This window comes from Balaenoptera physalus, assembly GCF_965194825.1.
Source record: "Balaenoptera physalus genome assembly, chromosome: 8".
In the NCBI taxonomy this organism is placed as follows: Eukaryota; Metazoa; Chordata; class Mammalia; order Artiodactyla; family Balaenopteridae; genus Balaenoptera; species Balaenoptera physalus.
The window spans coordinates 9,847,771-9,872,693 of record NC_138887.1 but is presented as its reverse complement, the minus strand read 5'-3'; the positions used below and the strand labels follow the sequence as shown (position 1 = coordinate 9,872,693).

At 38.6% G+C, this 24,923-nt stretch overlaps 1 protein-coding gene and 1 long non-coding RNA gene across 2 annotated transcripts in view; both read right to left on the bottom strand.

Annotated features, from left to right (window-relative positions):
* The window catches only part of COA1 (cytochrome c oxidase assembly factor 1), a gene marked incomplete at its 5' end in the record, with an annotated part of 249,294 nt that overhangs the window by 84,366 nt on the left and 140,005 nt on the right, over positions 1-24,923 (bottom strand).
* On the bottom strand, positions 259-13,594 carry LOC309666316. The gene is made up of 2 exons (XR_014267044.1): positions 13,543-13,594; positions 259-4,192 (listed from the first exon to the last, which is right to left on the bottom strand). It is a non-coding gene; the product is annotated as an uncharacterized lncRNA (long non-coding RNA).

Below are 24,923 nucleotides of genomic sequence, written 5' to 3'. Positions count from 1 at the left end.
AGGCAATTATACTTCAATAAAGATGTTAAAAAAAAAAAAAAAAAAAAAAAAACTGCCATATGATTCAGCAATCCCACTTCTGGGTATACTTCCAAAGGAAATGAAATCACTGTGTCAAGAGAAATCCATACTCCCCACGTTCATTACAGCATTAGTCACAATAGTGAGGACATGGAAATAACCGAAGTATCTACTGATAGGTGCATGGATAAAAAACGGATATATACACATACACTAGAATATTATTCAGTCATTAAAAAAAAATGAAGGAAATTCTGCTATTTGGGACAACATCAATGGACCTTGAGAGCACTATGAGTTGGAATGAGTTAGAGAAAAACATTTACTGTATGATATCACTTATATGTGGAACCTAAGAAGCCAAACTCATAGAAACAGAGAATGGTGTTTGCCAGGGGCTGGGGATTGGGGAAATGAGAAGATATTGGCCAAGAGGTACAAATTTCCAATTATAAGATGAATAAATTCTGGGGATCTAATGTACAGCATAGTGACTACAGTCAATACTGTGTTATATACTTGAAAGTTGCTAAGAGTAGATCTTAAATGTTCTCACCACACACCCACACACAAATGGTAATTATGTGAGGTGACAGAGGTATTAACTAACCCTACTGTAGCAATCATTTCAAAATACACGTGTTCCAAATCATCACGTTGTACATCTTTTTTTTATCTTGGAGTATAGTTGATTAACAATGTTGTGCTAGTTTCAGTACAGCAAAGTGATTCAGTTATACATATACATGTATCTATCCTTTTTCAAATTCTTTTCCCATTTAGGTTATTACAGAATATTAAGCAGAGTTGCCTGTGCTATACAGTAGGTCCTTGTTGGTTATCTGTTTTAAATATAGCAGTGTGTACCTGTCAATCCCAAACTCCCAATCTATTCTATACCTCCCCCCCCAACCCTTCTCCCCAGTAACCATAAGTTCATTCTCTAACTCTGTGAGTCTGTTTTATAAATAAGTTCATTTGTATCACTTTTTTTTTTTTTAGATTCCACATATAAGTGATATCATATGATATCTGTCTTTCTCTGTCTGACTTACTTCACTTAATATGATAATCTCCAGGTCCATCCATGTTGCTACAAACGGCATCACGTTGTACATCTTAAACTCACATGTTATACATCAATTATACCTCAAGAAATCTGAGGGGAAAAAAAAGACCTTATAAAAGAAACATTAATATAAAATAAATGCCAAATAAAAATCCTTGTAAAAGTTGAAATACTATAAATATTTAGAAGTTATCATCCTAAAAATGAAATTTTAAAATATACCATGTATTACTTGTCCTGTTCAATAGTCTTTCATAACAAATATTCCAGATGCAGAAAAATTTCATTCATTTGTGTTGACATTGGTCAAATTCAGAGTGTATCAAAAAGCATCCCTCAAGTTGAGTGTTAGGGTACATATTGCTTCATATAAACTCCTATATTTTTTTTACGACAAACTATTTTGTCTGCTTACTCTGGTTTTGGTTTTGCTTTGAAATATCGCTTTTACTATTTCAGCTTTTAGATTAAGTTCTCATTTCATACTGGAGTATTCCACAAAAACTTTCAAACCTTCTTTTCAATTCCTCTGTATTTCCAAAAAAAAAAAACAACCCCACAGTCTATCAGTGAATATGCTGAACTTGAAAACACCAACAATTATTGGGTAATATTTATATATACAACACTGAGATCTCATAGCAAGGTTAACAGTACTACACAGAATATTATGTTGTAACTGCCAGTTTACAGATTTATTTTGCTCCCAAATTTGTTATTTCTTGGGACACCACTCATAGGATTTATAATGCATATAAACTTATTTTACTTGTAAGAATGCCTGTTAGCAGCAGGTAGAACATGAAAACACATTTATAAGACAGCAACAACTATGAGTAAGACCAACTGATTACACCATGATGCTTTTCTCCCAGATGCTTCTGTCTCAGTTCCCAGACCTTTACTTTCTACTCAGTGTCAGCATGCCCCTTTCTTGCTTTCCACTTGATGCCAGTGGAACTCCTAGAACCAACGGTATCCAATAATATGTTACGCTTTAATTCTTGGGAAATTTTAAAATCCTTTTTTCTGTTTTCCTGACTTTTTAAATGACTTTCCTCAGGATTTGGGATTCGAATAAACATAAAATTTCCTGAGAAATTCTAGGAATGCCTTCCCGTAAGGAAATGCTACTTTATCCAGAGATCATCGCTTTGAGCCTTCAGCATCTGCCCCAAGGTGAACAGCATCCACTGGGAGTTACTAATCAGCAGTATTCACCCAGTCTTCCTTATTTTATCTCCCTTGTATCCCAATTTCCAGGAATACCTGGCACTGCCCAGTTCTTGAGCTTCTTGAGGATTTACAAGGTAAATATGATTAGTTTCAGTTTTTCCTTCTGCCAATTTACGGGTCATGATTCTTGGGGGTCGAGATAAATTTCCATTCACTCTTGCTTGGGCTTTTCAGTTTTTCAAATTGTTTTGTTCTTATCTCCTTTCCTAATGTTCTGTCCTTTGGAATCTTTACTATAGTTTTAGTGGGGTTTCAATAGGGAGCAAGATCAGAAGTCAATCTACCATCTTAATCCAATAGGAATCTTCACTTTTAACAAGTATCTTAAGTGACTGTGTTGCAGGTAGTCTCAAAACACACTTTCAAACACTAAACTAGAAGACAGTCAGTAGAAAGTCCCCAGAAGAGTGAAAACACTGAGAAATACTTGAAGAAGCTGAGAAGGTTTATCAAGGGGAATATGCTGCGAGCTACAACAGCTACTTCAACAGCTAAAGAGCTAATGGGGGAAGAGAAGTTAGGCTTGTTCTCTATGCCTCCAAGGAAAGCTAGAACCAGTGTGGGAAAACTGCAAACCAGAGATCTGGTACAAGATAGAGAAGGACTTCTTAACAGACAAAACTATCCCAAAAAGGAATGAACTGCCCTGGGAAGCAAGAAACTCAAGAACAGGCTGCACAATTATCACTTATTCGGGATGCCACCAATAGCATCTAAGCCCCAGATGGTGGTGTGGTCCAATTGGTTGCTGAGGCAAGACTCACACATGTGAAAAACAAAGCTAATGCATAATTAAATGCTAGAAGGATGAAATTACAAAAATAGAGTCATTTTAGACACAATGAGTGAAAGCTCTCAAATACAAAGGATTAGCCACACTTGGAATATAACAGGTAATGACTGTCTGGTCCTAAATTTCCTTTTCTCAGTCAGAATATAATTTTTTTTTCCCACACAGAATCTGAACTGAGATGTGCATTTATCCCTAGATTTAAGTTGAGGTGTTGAAAAGTGACAAAGCGATGAGTTCCTGATTGCTATGAAAATGTCCCCATGAGCCACGAACTTTAATAAATTACTAAGCCATCACTTCTTTACCTAAAATGCATGTTGGCTTAAAAACAGGTCTCCCTGTTCTATTCTCCTCCCCTCCTCCAGTCAAGGAATAGAGGATGGAGCACAGTGAACGAGGGAACAGTGGCATGATGTGAGGCTGTAGCAGGAAGCAGAGAGGCCAGATCAGGGGGTGGGGCTGGAAGGGAGGATTGTTGTGGATCAAGTTAAATATTTCAGGTTTATTCTAAGTATAAAGGCAAATAATAGAAGAGTTTCAAGCAGGAGTTTGACATGATCAGATTTTATATTTTTTAAAATATCTTTTGTGTGAAAAATAAAGTATTAACACATTTGGGCAGACCAATTAGAAAGCAGTATCCAGGTGAGAGATAAAGGTAGTTTGGACTAGGATGAGAGAGGTAGAGATGAAGTAACCAGGTTTGCGAAATTCTACCTAAGAGGTAGAATTAAGAGAATGTTGAGAGGTCTTAAAGATGATCCCAAGTATCTTGCATGAGCATCTGGATAAATGGCGGACCCAGTTCCCAGGGAAGTATATACTGTCAGATGTAAGTTGCTGGAAGGAGAAAGGGAATCCCTTTTTGAGTGGATTAGGTTTGAAAACCTGTGAGTCATCTAAGTGTGAATGTCTCACAAGCTCCACTTCATCATTTCTCACTGAATACCTCCATTAAAGCTTCAAACTCAGGATGCTGGCAATCAAAATCTGTATCTTTCTTCTGCATCTGCTCCATCTGCTGGTTAATTAATGCCACCAGTTGTGAGGGATGTTACAGATGGGGTTCCTACCTGTGACAAAGAAGGTTGAAATATAAAACACCTGCGGTCTCACTGATACGACTGATTCTGTGACTCACAGATTCATCCATAACACTGGAGTTATTCTTGCCACAAAGGTTAACTTTAACTCCTAAAGGTTAAAGTTAACTCCTACTTCTGCAAACATTTAAAACTATTTGAAAACAAATATGAAAGAATTAAAGGATAATTTTATCCACAGACTGCTTTGCTAGGAATAAGACAGACTTTGGAACTGATCCAAAGAAAACAGATTCTAGAGTTAAGTGTTAATTCTTAATTAACTGTCCTGTTTTCCTGAAGTAAAAACTTAATTACTGATATTTTCAAGCAGACGATCTTTATGTCCTATTATAGCACAACACTGCCACCTTCTGGAAGGAATCACAAGCAAAATGTTTTTATTCCTAATCAAGTTTGTGAGAAAGTTTGCAAGTTTCTGAAAGAAAATGAAAAGGGATTATGTTTATTTTATCCTTTTTAGCTCCATCACATTTGGATAAAAATCACTGGTAAAGAGAAAAGAAAGGGACACAACCTTACTGCTTCCCTAAATAAAAAGCACAAAATGACATTTACTTTTTTGGTTTTGGTTACCTGGGTGAGGGAAAGGTGACCATGAAGAGACAGCACATGGGAGTTTTTGAGGTGAGGTATACCTTGGTTATAGTTGCCATTACACAAATCTATACATGTATTAAAATTTACAGAACTAAGGGGCTTCCTGGCACAGTGGTTAAGAATCCGCCTGCCAATGCAAGGGACACAGGTTCAAGCCCTGGTCCAGGAAGATCCCACATGCCACGGAGCAACTAAGCCCGTGCGCCACAACTACTGAGCTTGTGCTCTAGAGCCCATGAGCCACAACTACTGAGCCCATGTGCCACAACTACTGAGCCCATGTGCCGCAACTACTGAAGCCCATGCGCCTAAAGCCCGTGCTCCGCAACGAGAAGCCACCACAATGAGAAGCCTGTGCACCACAACGAAGAGTAGCCCCCACTCACCACAACTAAAAGTATGCATGCAGCAGCAAAGACCCGACACAGCCAAAAATAAAAGTAAAATAAATAAATTTATTAAAAAAATTAAAATTCACAGAACTAAACCAAAAGGTAAAACAGTCAATTTTACTATATGATAATTTTTTAAAAGATACAGACTAAGAGAATAAAAATAGTACCATATGTTTATAGAAAGGAGGAAACATCATAAAGTTAAAATGCAAAAGTATTCACATAAAATTCAACAGTTTTGCCATTTATGCAAAGGCCTGTGGCCCAAATAAAATTTGAAAGGTCCTAATCTGACATAAGCACGTTGACATATTTAAATATGGACCTGGAAGTGTTTCTAAAGGCTACTGACGTACACTAGAAGTAAATCACTTTGTCCCTAGTATCGATAAGTCTGATGAAAGGTAACAATCTATTACCAAAAACTAGGGATTAATATTCACCTTTGTCTGGTAACCTCAAAAAAAAGTCTTACAAAGTCATTTTTATGTGATTGTGTTTTGTCTTACTCAAAGAGCTGAGGCATAAACAGGCCAAGGTGGGTACTCAGCATCTATGTAATCTTGGTATTTGCTGGATGCTAGGGAAATCACATACAAATCTAAGTCATATTCAAGTTCCAAGAGTCTGGAGCATCCAAATCCATTTGGGGACCTTTCTAGTGCATCTGTAGATGCCAAATGCCAAAAGGTACCAAGAGCCCACAAGATGGATGATCAGGTGACAGCCCAGATGACAAATGGACCCAAACTGAGAGCGAAAGTCACATTAACATATTTGTTCCTTCCATCTCTCCTGATAATACGCTTGCTGTTTACCATGGGGTATGGGCTGTAACAGTGATGAGGAAATATTAAACAGGAGTTTATGAAAGATGTTGCAAATGGAGGGGAAGGGGAAGAGGGAGGGTCTGGCAGGCATGAGATCTTAGTGTTCTAAGATTTGGTTGAGTCATACTGTTGTCTGTTTATCTACACTTCCCCATTTATCTCAGGGAGGCCAGTTACTGAGAGGGATCTCCGTACCCAAAACAACTTACAGTTCCAACATCAGGGGAATCGTTGAAAAAATAATTGTACAGTAATAAAAGAATAATAGTGGCCATTTCCCATCCTTCACTAGTTAATGACATGGATATCTTTGCACCGGCGGAAGTGAACTTGCTTGTCAGAAGCAGCAATATTCACAGCATACCTGAGTAAGTGCCAGAGTATCCAACTAAAGCAGCAGAATGGTAACAGAACCATCCAGAACTTTGCAACAATACAAGTATGCGAAATCACCTCCATCTTACCATCTGCCATGATAAGTAATTTGTCCAAAAAGACTGAATACACAGTTAACAAAACAAAAAAAAAACAGGAGTTTAGATCATAAAGAAGTTTAGGATTTGTATAAAATTGTGTAAAAATGTGTATAAAATTGATGACTGATTAAAAAAAAAAAAAAAAAAGGGCTGTCCTACCTGATCAGAGACTTGTAAATTTTTCCTGTAGGAATTGCTTGGCTAGTCTCACTAATTTTACATCTTAGAGCTAACTATCATGTCATATTTTGACTTTCATTAATTTTTTCTTTGTTGGGGAATATAGGTGTAGGTAAAAACCAGGCACAAGTAATACTTTTTGGGTGGTATCGGCAGAGTATATAAAGGAAAAGCTAGAGAAGCACATTTTCTTCCCATGAAAAGACTTTCAAAATTAGGGTTTGGCTGAGGAAGCTCTAGGCAAGTTACTAATTTATAAAAATTTCAAGAAATACATATAGTACTTAAAGCAAAATGGAGTTTGTTATCAAACTGATGACTCAGCTATATGCACCCTTCCAGCATTAGGTTCAAACCTACTTTTAGTTCTTCCCTTTCACTTCTTCTCTTTATGCCACTTGTGCTCCAGCCAAGCATAACTATTAGTTCTCACACTATTTAGTGCACCTTCGAGGTTTTGGGTGTGATTTTTCCCTCAGCTTTGAATGCTCCTAACTTTAACTTCCAAAAAAAAAAAAAAAAGAAGAAGTTTAGGATTTGGGAACCTATCCCAAACAGAACAGATAAACCTGTTATTTAATCTGAATTCTAGTACATAATTTTAAAACTCCAAGATCTCCAAGTCCTAAGACAAAAACCCCTGCATCCCTTCAACTAGGAGATGGCTCTTTGAATTTATATTTTTAGAAAGGTAAATGTGGTAATTAATACTTGCCTAAATTACACAGTTTATTTAAATCTCATATTTTATGTGAATGACAAAAAACACTGAAGCATATGAATGGTTCCTCAAAATATTAAACAGAGAATTACCCTATGACCCAGCAATTCCACTTACAGTACACACTCAAAAGAGCTCAAACAGATAACTGTACCAATGTTCATAGAAGCACTATTCATAATAGCCAAAAGATGTAAACAACCCAAATGTCTATAAACTAATGACTGGATAAACAAAATATGATATATGCATACAATGAAATATTATTTACCCTTAAAAAGAAAATTCTGCAATATGCTACAATATGGAGGAACCTTAAAGACATTATGCAAAGTGAAATAAATCAGACACAAAAGGACAAATATTTTATGATTCCAGAGACAAAAGGTAGAATGATGGTTACAAGGGGCTGGAGAGAGGAGGGAATGGGGAGTTATTATTTAACAGGTATACAGGGTTTCAGTTTAGGAAAATGAAAGTTCTGGAGAGGATGGTGGTGATAGTTGCACAACAACATGAATGTACTTAATGTCACTGAATTGTACACTTAAAATGGTTAGAATGCTAAGTTTGATGTCCTGTACATTTTACCACAATTTCAAAAAAAAACAAACACTAGAGCAAGAAACACAGAGTCATCCTAACAAATCAGGCCATAGGGAAACAATGAAGCCCTAGATATTGCATGTAAAATAGAAATGCAATTTTCTAAGGAGCTATGGTATATAGCTCTCCTCAGTTACTCAAAATGTTCAGAGACCCTAAAAATACCTGAATTACCACTACCTTTAAACCAATAAAATGAGAAAAACAAACACCAAAATAACGTTAATAGGATTTTATAAAACAACTGTTCCCAGCATGTCCCAATCAATATAGAACCAGCAGTTACATTCAAGCTCTGCACAAATAAAACCTTCAAATAAACTTCTGCTGGCATGTAATAAGTACCTACTATTTGATGACCAACTGTCCAATACAGCTCTCACAAATCTAGTGCAGTAGACTAAACATGACGATGAGAATAAGGAAATAACTTCTAGGAGTCCGTCTGAAATAGAAAATTAAATGAACCAACAAAGCTGAAGCACATTTTAGCATATTTTTCAAGGCAGAGAGATAGGGAGGCACAAGTGTCTGAAACAATGAATGCTCTATAGGCACACCTGGGAGATACTGTGGGTTCCGCTCCAGACCACAACAACAAAGCGAATATTGCAATAAAGTGAGTCACACAAATTTTTTGGTTTCCCAGTGCCTATAAAAGTTATGTTTATACTATACTGCAGTCTATTAAGTGTGCAATAGCATTGTATCTTTAAAAAAGCCAATGTACATAACTTTAAAATACTTTATTGCTAGAAAATGCTAACCACCATGTGAGCTTTCAGACAGTTGTAATCTTTGTGCTGGTGGAGGGTCTTGCCTTGGTGTTGGTGGCTGCTGACTGATCAGGGTGGTGGACGCTGAAGGCTGGGGTGGCCGTGGCCATTTCTTAAAACAAGACAACAATGAAGTCCGCCGCATCGATTGACTCTTCCGTTCCCAAATGGTCTCTATAGCATGCAATGCTGTTTGACAGCATTTTACCCACAGTAGAACTTCTTTCGAAATTGGGAGTCAATCCTCTCAAACCCTGCCACTGATTTATCAACTAAGTCTATGTAATATTCTAAATCTTTTGTTATCATTTCAACAATCTTCACAGCATCTTCACCAGGAGTAGATTCCATCTCAAAAAACCACTTTCTTTGCTCATCCATAAGAAGCAACTCCTCATCCATTAAAGTTTTATCATGAGCTCACAGCAGTTCACTCACATCTTTAGGCTCCGCTTCTAATTCTAGCTCTCTTGCTCTTTCCACCACATCTGTAGTTATATCCTCCACTGGAGTCTTGAACCCCTCAAAGTCATCCATGAGGTTTGGAATCAACTTCTTCCAAATTCCTGTTAATATTTTTACCTCTTCCTGTAAATCATGAATGTTCTTAACGGCATGTAGAATGGTGAAGCCTTTCCAGAAGGTTTTCAATTGACTTCACCCAGATCCATCAGAGGAATCACTATCTCTGGCAGCTCTACCCTTACAAAATGTATTTCTTAAATAGTAAGACTTGAGAGTCGAAATTACCCCTTGATCCATATGCTGCCGAATAGTTGTGTTAACAGGCATGAAAACCACATTAATCTCATTATACATCTCCATCAGAGCTCTTGGGTGACCAGGTGCGTTGTCAATGAGCCGCAGTACTTTGAAAGGAATCTTTTATTCTGAGCAGCAGGTCTCAACAGTGGGCTTAAAACAGCCAATAAAGCATATTGTAAACAGATGTGATGTCATCCAGACTTTGTTGTTCCACTTAAAGAGCACAGGCTGAGTAGATTTAGCATAATTCTTAAGGGCCCTAGGATTTTCGGAATGGTAAATGAGCACTGGCTTTAACTGAAAGTCACCAGCTGCATTAGCCCCTAACAGAGTCAGCCTGTCCTTTGCGGCCAAGCATTGACTTCTCCTAACTATAAAAGTCCTGGATGGCATCTTCTTCCAAGATAAGGCTGCTTCCTCTGTTGAAATGTTTCATCTACGTTGAAAATCCACTGTTTAGTGTAGCTACCTTCATTAATTATCTTAGCTAGATTTTCTGGATAACTTGCTGCAGCTTCTACATCAGCACTTGCTGCTTCACGTGGCACTTTTGTTATGGAGATGGCTTCTTTCCTTAAACCTCATGAACCAACCTCTGCTGGCTTCAAACTTATCTTCTGCAGCTTCCTCACCTCTCTCAGCCTTCACAGAATTGAGGAGAGTTAGGGCCTTGCTCTGAATTAGGCTTTGGTTTAAGAGAGTGCTGTGGTTGGTTAGATCTTCTATCCAGACCACTAAAACTTTCTCCATATCAGCAATAAGGCTGTTTTGCTTTCTTATCATTTGTGTGTTCACTGGAGTAGCACTTTTCACCTCCTTCAAGAACTTCTCCTTTGCATTCACAACTTGGCTAACTGTTTTGTGCAAGAAGCCTAGCTTTCAGCCTATCTAGGCCTTTGACACGCCTTCCTCAACAGCTTGTTATTTCTAGCTTTTGACTTAAAGTGAGAGAAGTTCAACACTTGTTTTCACTTGAACACTTAAAGGCCAATGCAGGGTTATTAATTAGCCTAATTTCAATATTGTTTTGTCTCAGGGAATAGGGAAGCCCAAGGAGAGGGAGAAACGGGGTAACGGTCAACTGGTGGAGCAGTCAGAACACACGTAACATTTCTCATTTAAGTTCACTGTCTTATATGGGCACGGTTCACGGCACCCCAAAACAATTACAATGGTAACATCAAGGATCACTGATGACAGATCACCATAACAAATATAATAATAATGAAAAAGTTTGAAATATTGTGAGAATGACCGCAATGTGACACAGAAACACAAAGTGAGCAAACGCTGTTGGAAAAATGACACCAATAGACTTGCTTGATGCACGTTTGCCAGGGACCTTCAATTTGTAAAAAACACAGTAACTGCGAAGCACAATAGAATGAAGCACAATAAAATAAGGCCTGCCTGTAAAGTTAAATACAGTACCATGGACTCAGATGTCACACTAACCAGGGAACTACTGTGTCAGTTTCTGTAACTCCCATCATTTAAAAATAGTATCCCAAACTACATCAGTACCCCCAGAAGCCTTTTAAAGGAAACGACTGACAGTCTTTGACTATACAAAAATGTAAAGCTTTAGCATAGTAGAAGATACAAAAACAAAGTTTACAAGCAAATAGACTGAAAATATGTGCCCCATATCTAACAGTCAATAGGTTAATATCTCTACACAAAGAACTCCTACAAATCAATACGGAAAAGACAAAACTCAGTAGGGAATGGGAAAATTATATAAACTGTTTCCACTTGCTTCATTTTTCAAATCTTAAAATGCTGCTCACAGGTTCTTCCCATCATTTTTCCTGGGCCCAGTATTTCACACATAGTAATTCACTCTAAATTACTCCGCAGATCTATAACATGGTCTCTAGGAAGAGTAAAAATTAACCTCATGTGCTTTCCATTTACAGGAACTATAGCATAATCCACATGACAGTCATATATCTGATACGGGACTTGGACCTAGAATATATAAAGAACTCTTACAACTCGATGATAAAAAGCAAATAGCCTAATTTTTAAACGGACAAAGGATATGCATAGACATTTCTCCAAAGAAGATATACAAATGGCCAAAAGCACATGAAAAGATGCTCAACCGTCATTAGCCATCAGGGAACTACAAATCAAAACCACAATGAGATACCACCTCACACCCACTAGGATGGCTAGAATTTAAGGAAAAAAAAAAAGAAAGCAGATAATGACAAGTGTTGGCAAGGATGGGAAGAAATCAGAACCTTCATACACCGCTTACAGGAATATAAGATGGTGCAGCTGCTTTAAAAAAGTCTGGCATTTCCGCAAAATGTTAAACGTAGAATTACCATACAACCCAGCAATTCTACTCTTAGGTATATACCCAAGAGAAATGAAATCATGACGTTCACACAAAAACTTGTACATGAATGTTCACAGTAACATTATTTGTAAGAGCCAAAACAATCCAAATGCCCATCAACTGACCAATGGATAAATGGTGGACTAGCCACACAATGAAATATTATCTAGCAATAAAAAGGAATGAAGTGCTGATACACGCTACAACATGGATGAACATGAATGTTAAGTGAAAGACGATCAAAAAAGGTCCCATACTTTATGATTTCATTTATATGAGTTGTCCAGAATAGCCGAATATATATTCAGTAGATTAATAGTTCCTTAGGTCTACGAGTGGGGTGGGGTAAGGAGGAAATCAGGAGAGCCTGCTAATGGGTACAGTGCTTCTTTTGGAAGTGATGAAAATGTCTTTAAATTGATTGGGGTGTTGGTTGTACAACTTTGTGAATGCCCTAAAAATTTATGTGTATTTTATAATTCTATGGTATGTGAACTACATCGCAGTCAAGCTGTTATTTTTCAAAAGGACTATAGACTGGGTTGGGGTTTTTTTCCGCATTATATCCCCAGCTCCTAAAACAGTGCCCGCAGTATCAGGAATTCAATATATCCTGACTGAATGGAAAAAATAAATTGCCAAATGTGGGTAAACCATTATAAAACTTTGTCATAGCCAAAGAGATGAAACTACTGCAGGTTGGCACGATAGGGGACATACGGTGTGTATGTGTGCTTCCATGAAAGGAGATGAGACTGAAAAACTCAGCAAAATCAAGACCTTGAAGGGTCTTGAAACCAGCCTAAGGAATTTGTATTATCCTGAAATAATGGGAAGGCCAGTAAGATTTTAAGCAGAGGATTAACACGGTCAGATCTGTTTTAAATGTGTAAAGCCTAGGTAGAGAATTGCTACTTCTATCCAAAGCTGAAGTAGAGAAATACCGCTCAGGTGAGAGTAAGGAGGAATCAGGAGAAGAGACCAGAAGAAGCAAGAAGCAAAATATATTTACGGATTTTTTAAATTACACACAGCTACCGAGCGCCCGTGCTCTCTCTCCCTCTCCCTCTCTCTCACACACAGGCACAGACTGATTGACAATCATACACACACTTAAACACCTGAAAACCACTTACACTGAAAATCACTTCTATCGTCAGCCCCTGTATGGAGCTCAAATGTGACGAGACAAAAACTATTCAGACCACCGAGCCAGAAAATTCCTTTCTACAATCATCTGGGCAAGGTCCTCCTCAGACTGTTGTAACTTGGAACCACCGACAAAATGCCCAGTTCCACCTCTTCGACAGGACCCCACCGCTTCACAAATGTGCTCCTGGGAACGCTCAGCGAGGACCACAGGGCTAGGCCACCGTTAGCTACAAAGGGGGGCGGGGGAGGGGAACCTTGCAGCATCCCGAGGCGCTGAGCCCACCACGGGCCCCCAGGCGCCAACCACGCTGCTGCGGGAGGTGGCGACCCGGCGACGACAGCAAGGTGGCCCCTGAGGGGCTCCCCCTGCAGCAGCCCACCTGGCGTGCAAACGCGGCCTTCAGGACTACGGAAACAAAAGCTTCTGGGGTGAGAGGGACCCGACTCTGCCTCCCGCCGCGACGCTAACCTGTCCGGCGTTGAAGTACCACGCCGCGGCAAGCGTGAGGACTCCTTCCGGGCGTGGGGCGTGGGGAGTGGGTGGGGTAAAAGCCGGCAGGTGGACACACTCCGAGGAGCAGTCGAGACTTCCGGCGTAGCCTCCTCGCGCGGCTAGAGAGTCGGGACGCGAGTCGGGAGGATTGCGGATCCCCCAGGGCCGGGTCCCGCGCTGAAATTGATTTAGCGGCCAGGCTTCTCGGAAGCTCGTACGCCAGCCGGGAGGGGGTTTGTCTCCTCAAATCTCCGTTTTTTGTTTTCTGCGCCCCGTTAGCCCGCAACATACATTCAGTCCAGCAGCGGTTGCCGAGGAAATTTAAACCGCTGGTTCGTGTTGTCCCTTGCAGGGATCTGGTGCTTTGGTTCACCTCCAAGTATGCGAAAGCCCGGGCCATATGAGCCCGGCTCTGGCACTAAAGGCCATCTTGCCCTATTCCGCTGAGAAATTTGGCAATACTCATTTTTTTTATTCATTAAATATTTATTAAATTATTACTGTGCTCCAGGTAATGCATTGCTAAGAAAAAACTGTAATGTTCTCTGTTCGCATGGAGTTTACTAGTAAAATGGATTAATAGTAGTATTTGCCTAATAGATTTGTCCTGAGGATGTAAAGTGCTCAGAATAGTCTGGCACTTTGTAAGTGCTCAATAAATGCTAGTAATTACTGTTTTCATCTTGATCATTCCATTGCCATCGTCACTAGTAATAACGTCATCCTTTACTTTTTCAATGTCAAGCTTGGAGTGTTACCTACGACCCAGGCCCTTAGACTCTTTAATCAGTAGAAATTGGTAGAGGCCAGAGGAGAATTCTAGGCAAGGCTTTGTGGGGCTCCTGCTGCATCAGGAAGGAGTGAAAACAAGAAACAGGTGCAGCGGAATGAGCTGCTTGGGTCTTTAAATGGGGTAACAAGGAGGGCAGGTCCATGGGCTGGGCAGGAGGCATAGTTTAGGTGGTCTGCCCACCCCTTTGGTGGTGCTGTGTGCAGGGATCACGTGCAGTACCCTTCTTTTGCTCACAGCACCTCAGAAGTGGCAGTTGGTTTGTGGAGTTTTTGTATCTTATTGTTCATAATTGCCCCAACTGCACATGTGTGCAGTTATTTTTAGTCCCTTATAGTTTCTTTGTATTCTGTTCCTCCAGAAAATGAGACCAAGCACTCCAGTAAAGGGTCCCAGGTCCAGCCTATCTCACAAGTACCTTTCCTCCACAAATCAATGAGTCTCACAATTGGTGGGTCACCTAAATTTGATGTGTTACATAACCAGACTAACCAAGTTTAGTCCAAGGCAGTGGTCTTCAAATTCTTGATCACACATCCGCGTTAGAAAACCAGATTATATACATGTACTATCTATGGTATTGATATGGTATTGATTCATGCTTACAAGAAAGTTTCCAACACATTCTCCTCTTGACATGGAAACTTCTAGCCCAACACTGACCCTGGCAGCCATTTGGCAGCCCCAAGGGAATAAAGCTGATGCTGAGGACCACTGCATGAAGTGATGGATTATCATTCCAAACCTGGAACTCACCCTCTTTCTGAACTTCTTGTAGGGATATCTAATACATTTTCTTATTGTTTTCTGATAGATAGTATGATGATTCAATGAGTTAAAATAGAGGTGGTAATGTTAGTGCTCAAAAATGTTAGTTATTACTACGGATGCCTTATTGTTTGGAGTTGATTCTTTTAGATTTTCTAGGATTGCAATCATATCATTGAAATGGTTATAGTTTTACCTAATCCTTTCCAAATTTTCTACCTCTAATTTCTCATATCTAATTGCATTAGCTAGTATTTCCAGTAAAAATATTTAATAATAGTGAAGACAGTGAGCTTCCTTGTCTTATTCCTACCTTTAATGAGATATTGCTAGAATTTTCCCACTAAGCATGTAACTAGTTGTGGGGACTGAAGTACATATCACTTAGCATATTAAGGAAGTATCCAGCTATTGAAAGAAAACAGGGAAAATTTTGACACAGATACTTTGAGAAAACAATTGAGCAGGCCATTACATCTTGTCATAAAAGTAAGTGCAAACTAGACAATATTTACCACAAAGACACTAATAAAATTAGCATTAGCTAGGTTGGAATCAATGTCCTCTCTTACTTATCTTACATACTATCATCATGAAATTGAGTCCTGACTAGTTTGTTTATAAGAAATTCCACGGTCATTGCCTCAGTTTTAAACCTGGAAAAGTTCTTTGCAATCTCTAACAAAATGTCACCTTTAATCCAAAGTCTATGCTTGCTCTATATGTTTTTTATGGGAAATTGCATGGATCTACTATAGTTTTGTTATAAAGTTGTATCAGTTCAAATATGCTGGCTGTTGAAAATAGGGACGTTTTATAATGATAAAGAGGTTAGATCATCAAGAAGATATAATAATCCTAAACTTGTATGTAACTTATAGCAGAGGTTTGATATATATGAAACAAAAACTGAAAGAAGAATTAGAAAAATCAACAATTACAGTGGGTGATTATAACGTTCATCTCTCAGCAATCAATAGCACTAGATAAAAACCTCAGTAAGTATACAGAAGACTGGAACAACATTATTAACCAACTTGACCTATTGATGTTTATAAAACACTTCACAAAAACCAAAATATACTTTTATAAGTGTACAGAATACTCATTATTATGCTGGTTCATAAAACAAGTTTCAATAAATTTAAATAGATGGAAATCATGCACAGTATGTTATCTAACCATAATATAATTAAATTAGAAATCAGTAGCAGGAAGCTATTTGGGAAAACTCCAAGTGTTTTGAAATTAAACAACATATTTCTCAATAACCCATGGGTCAAAGAAGAAATCACAAGGGAAACTGAAAAATATTTTGAACTGAATAAAAATTTTAAAACATATCAAAAGGTGTGGAATGCAGTTAAAGCAGTGCTTAGAGGGAAAAATTATAACTTTGCATGTTTATATTAGGAAAGAAGGAAAGTCTAAATTAAATTATTTAAGCTTCCACTTTAAGAAATCAGGGAAAAACAAAAATAGTAGAAAAGGAAATAAAGACAATTTTGGAAATCGACTGAATATAAAAGCTGGTTCTTTTAAAAGTTTAATAAAATCGGTGAACGTCTAGCTTAACTGAGCAACCAAAAGGAAGGTGGGAGAGATGCAAAGTACCAATACCAGGAATGAGAGAAATCAGTACAGATCCTATAGACATTAGTAGGAAAATAACAGGTTCTGCTTCCGATAATAGCTGAGTACTTCCCATTGAACCAAGGCAAAAACTGCAAACTATGAACCAAATAGAAAAAAATAAGCCCCTGAAGATACAGGAGAACACCAAAAAAGGCATATACTGTAGAGGAGTCAATGCTTGTGAGAAAGAAATGGGACTCAGTGAGTTTTCCATTTTTATGGATTTTCACTTGAGGACAGGCCCCAGTTGTCACCCTCAGTCTTACTGGCTTGAAAAACCAGAAGACAGAGTATGGGACAACTACAATAGCTGGAAAGTAGGAGGACATCCTAAAAGGAAATCCCAAGAAGGAGAGGAGTCAGGTAGAAGACCAAATTCTGTGTATAAACTGCCAATATTTCCAGCTGACACCTGAAACACACGTGTGGAGCAAATTTTTGAGCTATCTAAGCCTCAAAAACTGAATACAGACATCAACTGAAGTCTGGTAAGAATGACAGAACTGAAAAGAGAAGTAGACAAATCCACAATAACAGTTGGAGCTTTCAACATTCTTCTCTTAGCAAGTTAAGTTCTAGATTAAAATTTAGTAAAGACATAGGATATCTGAATAGCATTGTCAACCACCTTGACCTTATTGATATCTCATAGAACACTGCACTCTATAGAATATACATTCTTTTTAAATGTACATGATTTGTTCACCAAGATAAACCATATGCTAGTCTATGAAACCAGTCCCAATAAATTTTAAAAGACTGAAATCAGGCATTATATTTTCTAACAATAATGGAATTAAATTAGAAATAAATAACAGAAAAATATCTGGAAAACCCCAAAATAGTTGGAGATATTTAGGGGGCAATTAAAGCTTTAAGTAATACTTGCTTTAAAAGAGAAGAAAGGTGAAAATCACAATCTGAGTTTCGACCTTAAGAAGCTAGAAAAACTGGTCAGCATCATGGCATTATGAGATGCTCCCTTTGCCTCTCCCCATCAATCTACAACCAGTAAAACATCCATAACTCAACAAAGGTGCCTCTACCGAACACATCAGGATGCCAGAGAATTCCACACATCTGTACACCTAAAGGTGGGTGGATGGAACACATGGAAGTGGTGGAACCAGGGGAACAAAAAGGGTGATGTTTGTGACCCCAGACCCCCGGCTGCAAAGGTCGAACCTGCAGCCCCAGAGAATCCAGTTGCGTTGGGGGTAGTGCTCATAACACTGGCCTCCCAGCTGCAGTGGTGACTTCAGCCACAGGGAACCAGAGAGCAGCAACAGCAGCGCCTGCAACCCTGTCCCTCCAGCCAAGGAGGTGCCTGTAACTCAGGCCCCCACCTGCAGTGGCTGTGCCCACAGACCCAACCACCCAGATCATGGTAGAGGCACTTGTGACCCTGGTTCCTCCCCCACCCTCAACCTCCCCTCACAGCAGCAGGAGACCCCAGATGCAGCAGAGCCACCGCCATCTTGGTGCCCCATGCAGCTTTGCCAGTGACACTAGCAGCAAAGGCACCAATGACCCCAGAGGCACAAGCAACCACAATGAAAGCCCCAAGCAACAGCCCTGAGAGTGCTGGTAGAGGGTGGAAAGTGCTGATTCTCAAGCAGGCAGCTCAGGTAAGAGAAACCAAAAACTTGTGCTATAGCGCCACCTGCTGGGAAACAAAAGAAAGGCCCCAAATGACTAACCTGTTGAATCATTAGGATCACGTAAAACAAACTGGCTGAGGAACAACTCATCAAGCATCATGAAAAACCACGGTAACATGGAATATTGTGAGCTAGCTCATAGAGAATTCAAAATAGCCGTCAAGAAGAAACTCAAGCTACAAGAAAACTCAGAAAGGCAGTTCAATGAACTCAGGAATAAAATTAATAAACAGAAGGAATACTTTACCAAAGAGGTTGAAACTCTAAAAAAGCACCAAACAGAAATTCTGGAGCTGAATAACCCAATAAATAAGGTGAAGAACACAACAGAAAGCACTGGAAATAGAGCAGACCATATGGAAAAGAGAATTAGCAAGTTCAAAGATAGAAACCTAGAAATGATACAGGTAGAAGAGAAGAGACAATTAAGATCTTAAAAAGAAAAGAAATTCTATGAGAACTATCCAACTCCATTAGGAAGGGAAACATTAGGGTAATGGGTATCCCAGAAGGAGAAGAGAGGGAGAAGGAAGCAGAGTTTATTTAAAGAAATAATAGCTGAGAACACCTCGAACCTGGGGGAGGAACTGGGTACCCAAGTCCATGAAGCTAATAGAACACCTCAATGCAAAAAGACCTTCTCCAAGACACATTATATTAAAACTGCCAAAAGTCAATGACAAAGAAAGAATTTTAAAGGCAACCAGGGGAAAAAGGATGGCAACCTACAAATGAACCCCCATTCGGCTATCAGCAGATTTCTCAGCAGAAATTCTACAGGACAGACGAGAGTGGAATAACATACCCAAAACATTGAAAAATAAAAACTGTCAGCCAAAAATACTCCATTCAGCAAAGTTATCATTCAAGATAAAAAGAACAAATAAAGGCTTTCCCCGCCAAACAAAGCTGAAGGAATTCATCAACACTAGACCTGCCTTACAAGAAATGTTGAAAGGAGCTCTTCTATCTGAAACAAAAAGGCAAAGTACACGAAACTGTGAGTAAGGTGATAAACACACAGGAAGAATCAGAAAATTGCAGCTCTATATCAGAATAGGTTATTAAACAGTTACAGCATAAAGGTTAAAAGAGAAAAAGTAGTAAAAAATAACTATAGTTACTTCAATTTGGTAACAAACTCACAACATAAAAAGGGAAATTTTGAGACAACAAAAACATAAAAGGGGAAGAGAAAAAGGATGGAACTCATATAAGAAAATGAAGATACCATCAGCAGAAAAAAGACTACTTTATTTATGAGATGTTTCATATAAACCTCATGGCAACCACAGAACATAAATGTAGAGCAGAGGCACGATGCATTAAAAAAGAGAAAATTGAGAAAAACATCATAGAAAAACCGCCAACTAAAATGGCAGACAGAAATGCAAGGAAAAGAAACATTGAGATATAGAGCAACCAGCAGACAAAAGATAAGATGGTCCCCATTTAACAATAATCACTCTAAAAGCACATGGATTGGGCTTCCCTGGTGGTACAGTGGTTAAGAATCCGCCTGCCAATGCAGGGGACAGGGGATCGAGCCCTCGTCCAGGAAGATCCCACATGCTGTGGAGCAACTAAGCCCATGCACCACAATTACTGAGCCTGCGATCTAGAGCCCACATGCCACAACTACTGAAGCCCACATGCCACAACTACTGAAGCCCGCACACCTAGAGCCCATGCTCCGCGACAAGAGAAGCCCACGCACCGCAATGAAGAGTAGCCCCCACTCCCCACAGCTAGAGAAAGCCCACGAACAGCAACAAAGACCCAGTGCAGCCATAAGTAAATAAATAAATAGATGTAAAAGCACATGGATTGAATTTACCAATCAAAAGACACAGAGTGGCTGGATGGAGTAAAAAACAAGACCAAGCTATATGCTGCCTCCAGGAGGCTCATCTCAGCTCCAAAGACAAACACTGGCTCAAAGTGAAGGGATGGAAGGTGATGCTTGAAGTAAATGGCAGCCAAAAGAAAGCTGGTATAGCCATACTTATATCAGACAGAACAGACTTCAAGCCAAAAAAAGGTAACAACAGACAAAGATGGACATTATATAATAACAAAGGGGACAATTTATCAAGAAGAAATAGTAGTTATTAATATTTATGCACCTAACATAAGAGTACCAAAATGTATATAAAAAGGGAGAAATTGACAGTACCACAATAAGAGTAGGGAACTTTAACATCCCACTTACATCAATGGATAGATCATCCAGACATAAAGTCGACAAGGAAATACCAGCCTTAAATGAAGCATTAGACCAAATGGGCTTGATAGATTTATACAGAACATTCCATCCAATTGCAGCAGAATACACATTCTCCTCAGGTGCATATGGAACATTCTTAAAGAAATAATAAATAAATAAAGTTGCAGAGTACAAAGTGAATATACAAAAATCTGTTGCATTTCTATACACTAACAACAAACTAGCAGAGGGAAATTAAGAAAACAATCCCATTTACAATCTCAACAAAAAGAATAAAATACCTAGGACTAAATTTAAGCAAGGAGGTGAAAGACCCCATACACTGAAAATTATCAGACATTTTTGAAAGAAATTGAAGAAGACACAGAGAAATGGAAAGATATTTTGTGCTCATGGATTGTAAGAATTAACATTGTTAAAATGTCCATATTACCTAAAGTGATCTACAGATTCAATGCAATCCCTATCAAAACCCCAAATACATTTTTCACAGAAATAGAACAAAAATTCTAAAATTTATATGGAACCACAAAAGACCCTGAATAGCCAAAGCAATACTGATAAAAAAAGAACAAAGCTGGAGGTATCATACTCCCTGGTTTCAAATTATATTACAAAGCTATAGTAATCAAAACAGCATGGTATTGGCAGAAAAACAGACACATAGATCAGTGGAACAGAATTGAGAGCCCGGAAATAAACTCACACATATATGAGCAATTGATTTACAAGAAAGGAGCAAAGAACATACAGTGGAGAAAGAATAGTCGCTTCAATAAATGGTGTTAGGACATTGGATGCAAAAGAATGAAACTAGACCACTATCTCACACCATACTAAAAAATCAAAAATTGGATAAAAGCCTTGAGTGTAAGAACTAAAACCATAAAATTCCTAGAAGAAAACACAGGCAGTATGCACTTTGACATACGTCTAAGAAATATCTTTCTAGATATGTCTCCTCAGGCAAGGTAAACAAAAGCAAAAATAAACAAAGGGGACTACATCAAACTAAAAACCTTCTGCACAGCAAAGGAAATCATCAACAAAATGAAAAGACAACCTACTGAATGGAAGAAGATATTTATAAATCATATACCTGATAAGGGATTAATATCCAAAATACATAAAGAACACATACAACTCAACATCAAAAAAGCAGCCAGATTAAAAAATGGGCAGAAAGCTAAACAGACATTTTTCCAAAGAAGATATACAGATGGCCAACAGGAACATGAAAAGACACTCAGCATCACTAATCATCAGGAAAATTCAAATCAAAACCACAAGGAAATATTACTTCATGCCTATTAGAATAGCTCTTATCAAAAAGCTAAGAAATAACAATTGTTGGAGAGAATGTGGAGAAAAAGGAGCCATCATACACTGTTGGTGGGGAATGTAGATTGGTACAGCCACTATGGAAGACAGTATGGAGATTCCTTAAAAATTAAGGGTACAACTACCATATGATCTAGCCATCTCATTTCTGAGCATTTACCCAAAGAATATGAAAACACTAATTCGAAAAGATACATGCACCCTTATGTTCATCACAGCATTATTTACAGCAGCCAAGATATGGAAACAACCTAAGTGCCCATCTACGAGTGAATGGATAAAAAAGATGTTCTACACACACACACACACACACACAAAATAGAATACTACCCAGCCATTAAAAAGATGAAATTTTGCCATTTTCAACAATGTAGATGGAGCTTGAGGGAATTATGCCAAGTGAAATAAGTCAGATGGAGAAAGACAATATCATTTCACTCACATGTGGAATATAAGAAATAATAACTGAATGAATGAATGAATACAAAAACAAACACATAAGTACAGAGAACAGAGTAGTTACCAGTTGGGAAAGGGATTGGGGGGAGGTTGAAATGGGTAAAGGAGGTCAACAGTATAGAATCTTAATTTTTGGTGGTGAGCAAACCATAGTATATACAGAAGTCAAAATATATACTGTACACACGAAACTTATATAATGTTATAAACCAATTAAAATTAAAACCTCAAAAAAGAAGCTAGGTAAATTAGAGCAAGTAAAGTCAGAGAAAAGAGAAGGAAGTTAATAATAAAGATAAAAGCAGAAATCAACGAAATAGAAAACAAATAGCAGTATATTTATAAAAACCAAACATTAGATCTTTGACATATCAACAAAATCCATAAATTGCTATCTAGACTGATTAAGAAATAAAGAAAACACAAATTCATAATATCAGGGATGAAAGAGTTTTCACTACAGATCCTACAAACCTTTAAAATTCTGAAGATGGGATGAACTTTTCAAGACATTCTGAGATGAGGGAAGAGGTTAGTTACGGGATGTGGGCCACTTCAGGAAAGGAGCATGGCCAAGGGTGAGACAATGCTCTTCCACTATGGCAATTGCTGAAGGGAGCTCTTAGCAGGTAAGGTCATGAGTCCTTCATTCCAGGCTGGGCACTCCAACAGCCACCGTCCACAAATGGGGCAAAGAGAAACGAATTTGGGGTGAGTCCGGTTATACTTAAGATACATCAAGTGCTCAACAAAAGAACAAGGAAAAAGTAAATTAGGCAAAGCTGGCTGGAAGCTGTCCTAAAAAAAAACCAGGTAGGACTTAGACAAAGGAAGGGAAGAACATTTCCACCTGAGGAGATACTGGGGGACAAAGGACAGAGGTAAGAAAAGGAGCACCTAATTTCTAAATTATATAAACTTTACGGGGATTGGCAAGTAATGCATGCTGTCTTTTTTAAAACTTTGATTTTGAAATAACTATAGATTCACAGGAAGGTTGAAGAAAAATGTAAAGGAAGGTCATGGGCACCCTTCACCCAATTTTCTCCAGTGATAACGTCTTTTGTAACTATGCTGCAATGTCAAAACCAGGAAACTGGCATTGGTATAATCCACAGAGTTTATTCAGATTTCACCAGTTTTATATACACTCATTTGTGTGTGTGTGTGTGCGTGTGTGTAGTTCGAAGCAATTTTATCACATGTTTAGATCGATGTTACCACCACCCCAGGCAAGACAGTACAGTTGCATCACAAGGATCCCTGGTGCTACCCTTTCATAGCCACAGTCAATTCCTGTCTTTCCTGCCCCACACCCTCTCTGTAACCTCTGGCAACCAGTAACTTGTTCTCCATCTCTATAACTTTGTGGCAAGCATGCTGCCTTTTCAATTAAAATATAGCTTCAATCACACTCAGCATTATTTTGCAAGAAACTTAGTAGTATCTTCACCTTGGACTTTTAAAACTTGTCAGGAATCTTTTCATTTAGTAGTCAGATTTTCCAAGACAACTTATACTAAGGTTATTGCAACCCAACTGTCTTTATATTTCTATCCTCCAGTTCTTCTTCCCTCTTGCTCTGAAAGATCATTTTATCAAATACTTTACAAAATACCTGTGACCATCAGGTGTGAGTGGTTTTACTCATTAGCTGCGAATGGTTTTCATCTTTGTCTTAAAAGCTTACTTCAGTACATCTTCATTGAGCCTTTCTGCCCCTCCTAAAGCACAGGGGGTTTTACTCATCTCTACTGTGGAGACTTCCTCTGAAAATAATCCCTCCTTCTCTAAGATGGTTCTCCACACACACCCTGCCCCCTTTTAACTGCTTCTTTTTATGTGCATGAATGTTTTTTAACCCTATGACAAATCAGTATTGAGTATCCAGGTCAGAATAAGTTCCCAGCCACAAAGGAGTCACAGCCTACCAAGGGAGATACAACCTGTGCTAAGAGCTTAAATTCATCCAGGGCATACCAGTGTGACCCTACTGGTTGCCAGATATCAAAATATTTCTGTGCTGGTTGATAAATAGCTGATGCCATAGACCCTGTGCCCCTCCCCACCGCACAGCAACCTTTGGTACAAACCAGGTCCTACCTCTGAGACACACCAGACATCCCTATGATCCGGTAAACAAAGGCCTGGAATTACAGACAGCTCTGTAATGATATCTGGAATATCACTCCACCCTCTACCACTAAATACAATAAAGTATGATAAAATGCTATATTGGTGATTTAAACAAAGTGTTATAAAAACTCAGAGAATGGAGTATTCAATGAAGTGGGACTAAGAGAGACAAGAGCGCATCTAGGAAAAGTTTGCGGACTTCCCAACTTTTGACTAATAGTAGTAATAATAAATACTATTTATTAAATGCTTACTATGTCATAGGCTCTATGCCCAATACCATTCATAAAGATTTACTGCATTTATTCCTCATAAAACCGCAAGACGTATATAATTGCAG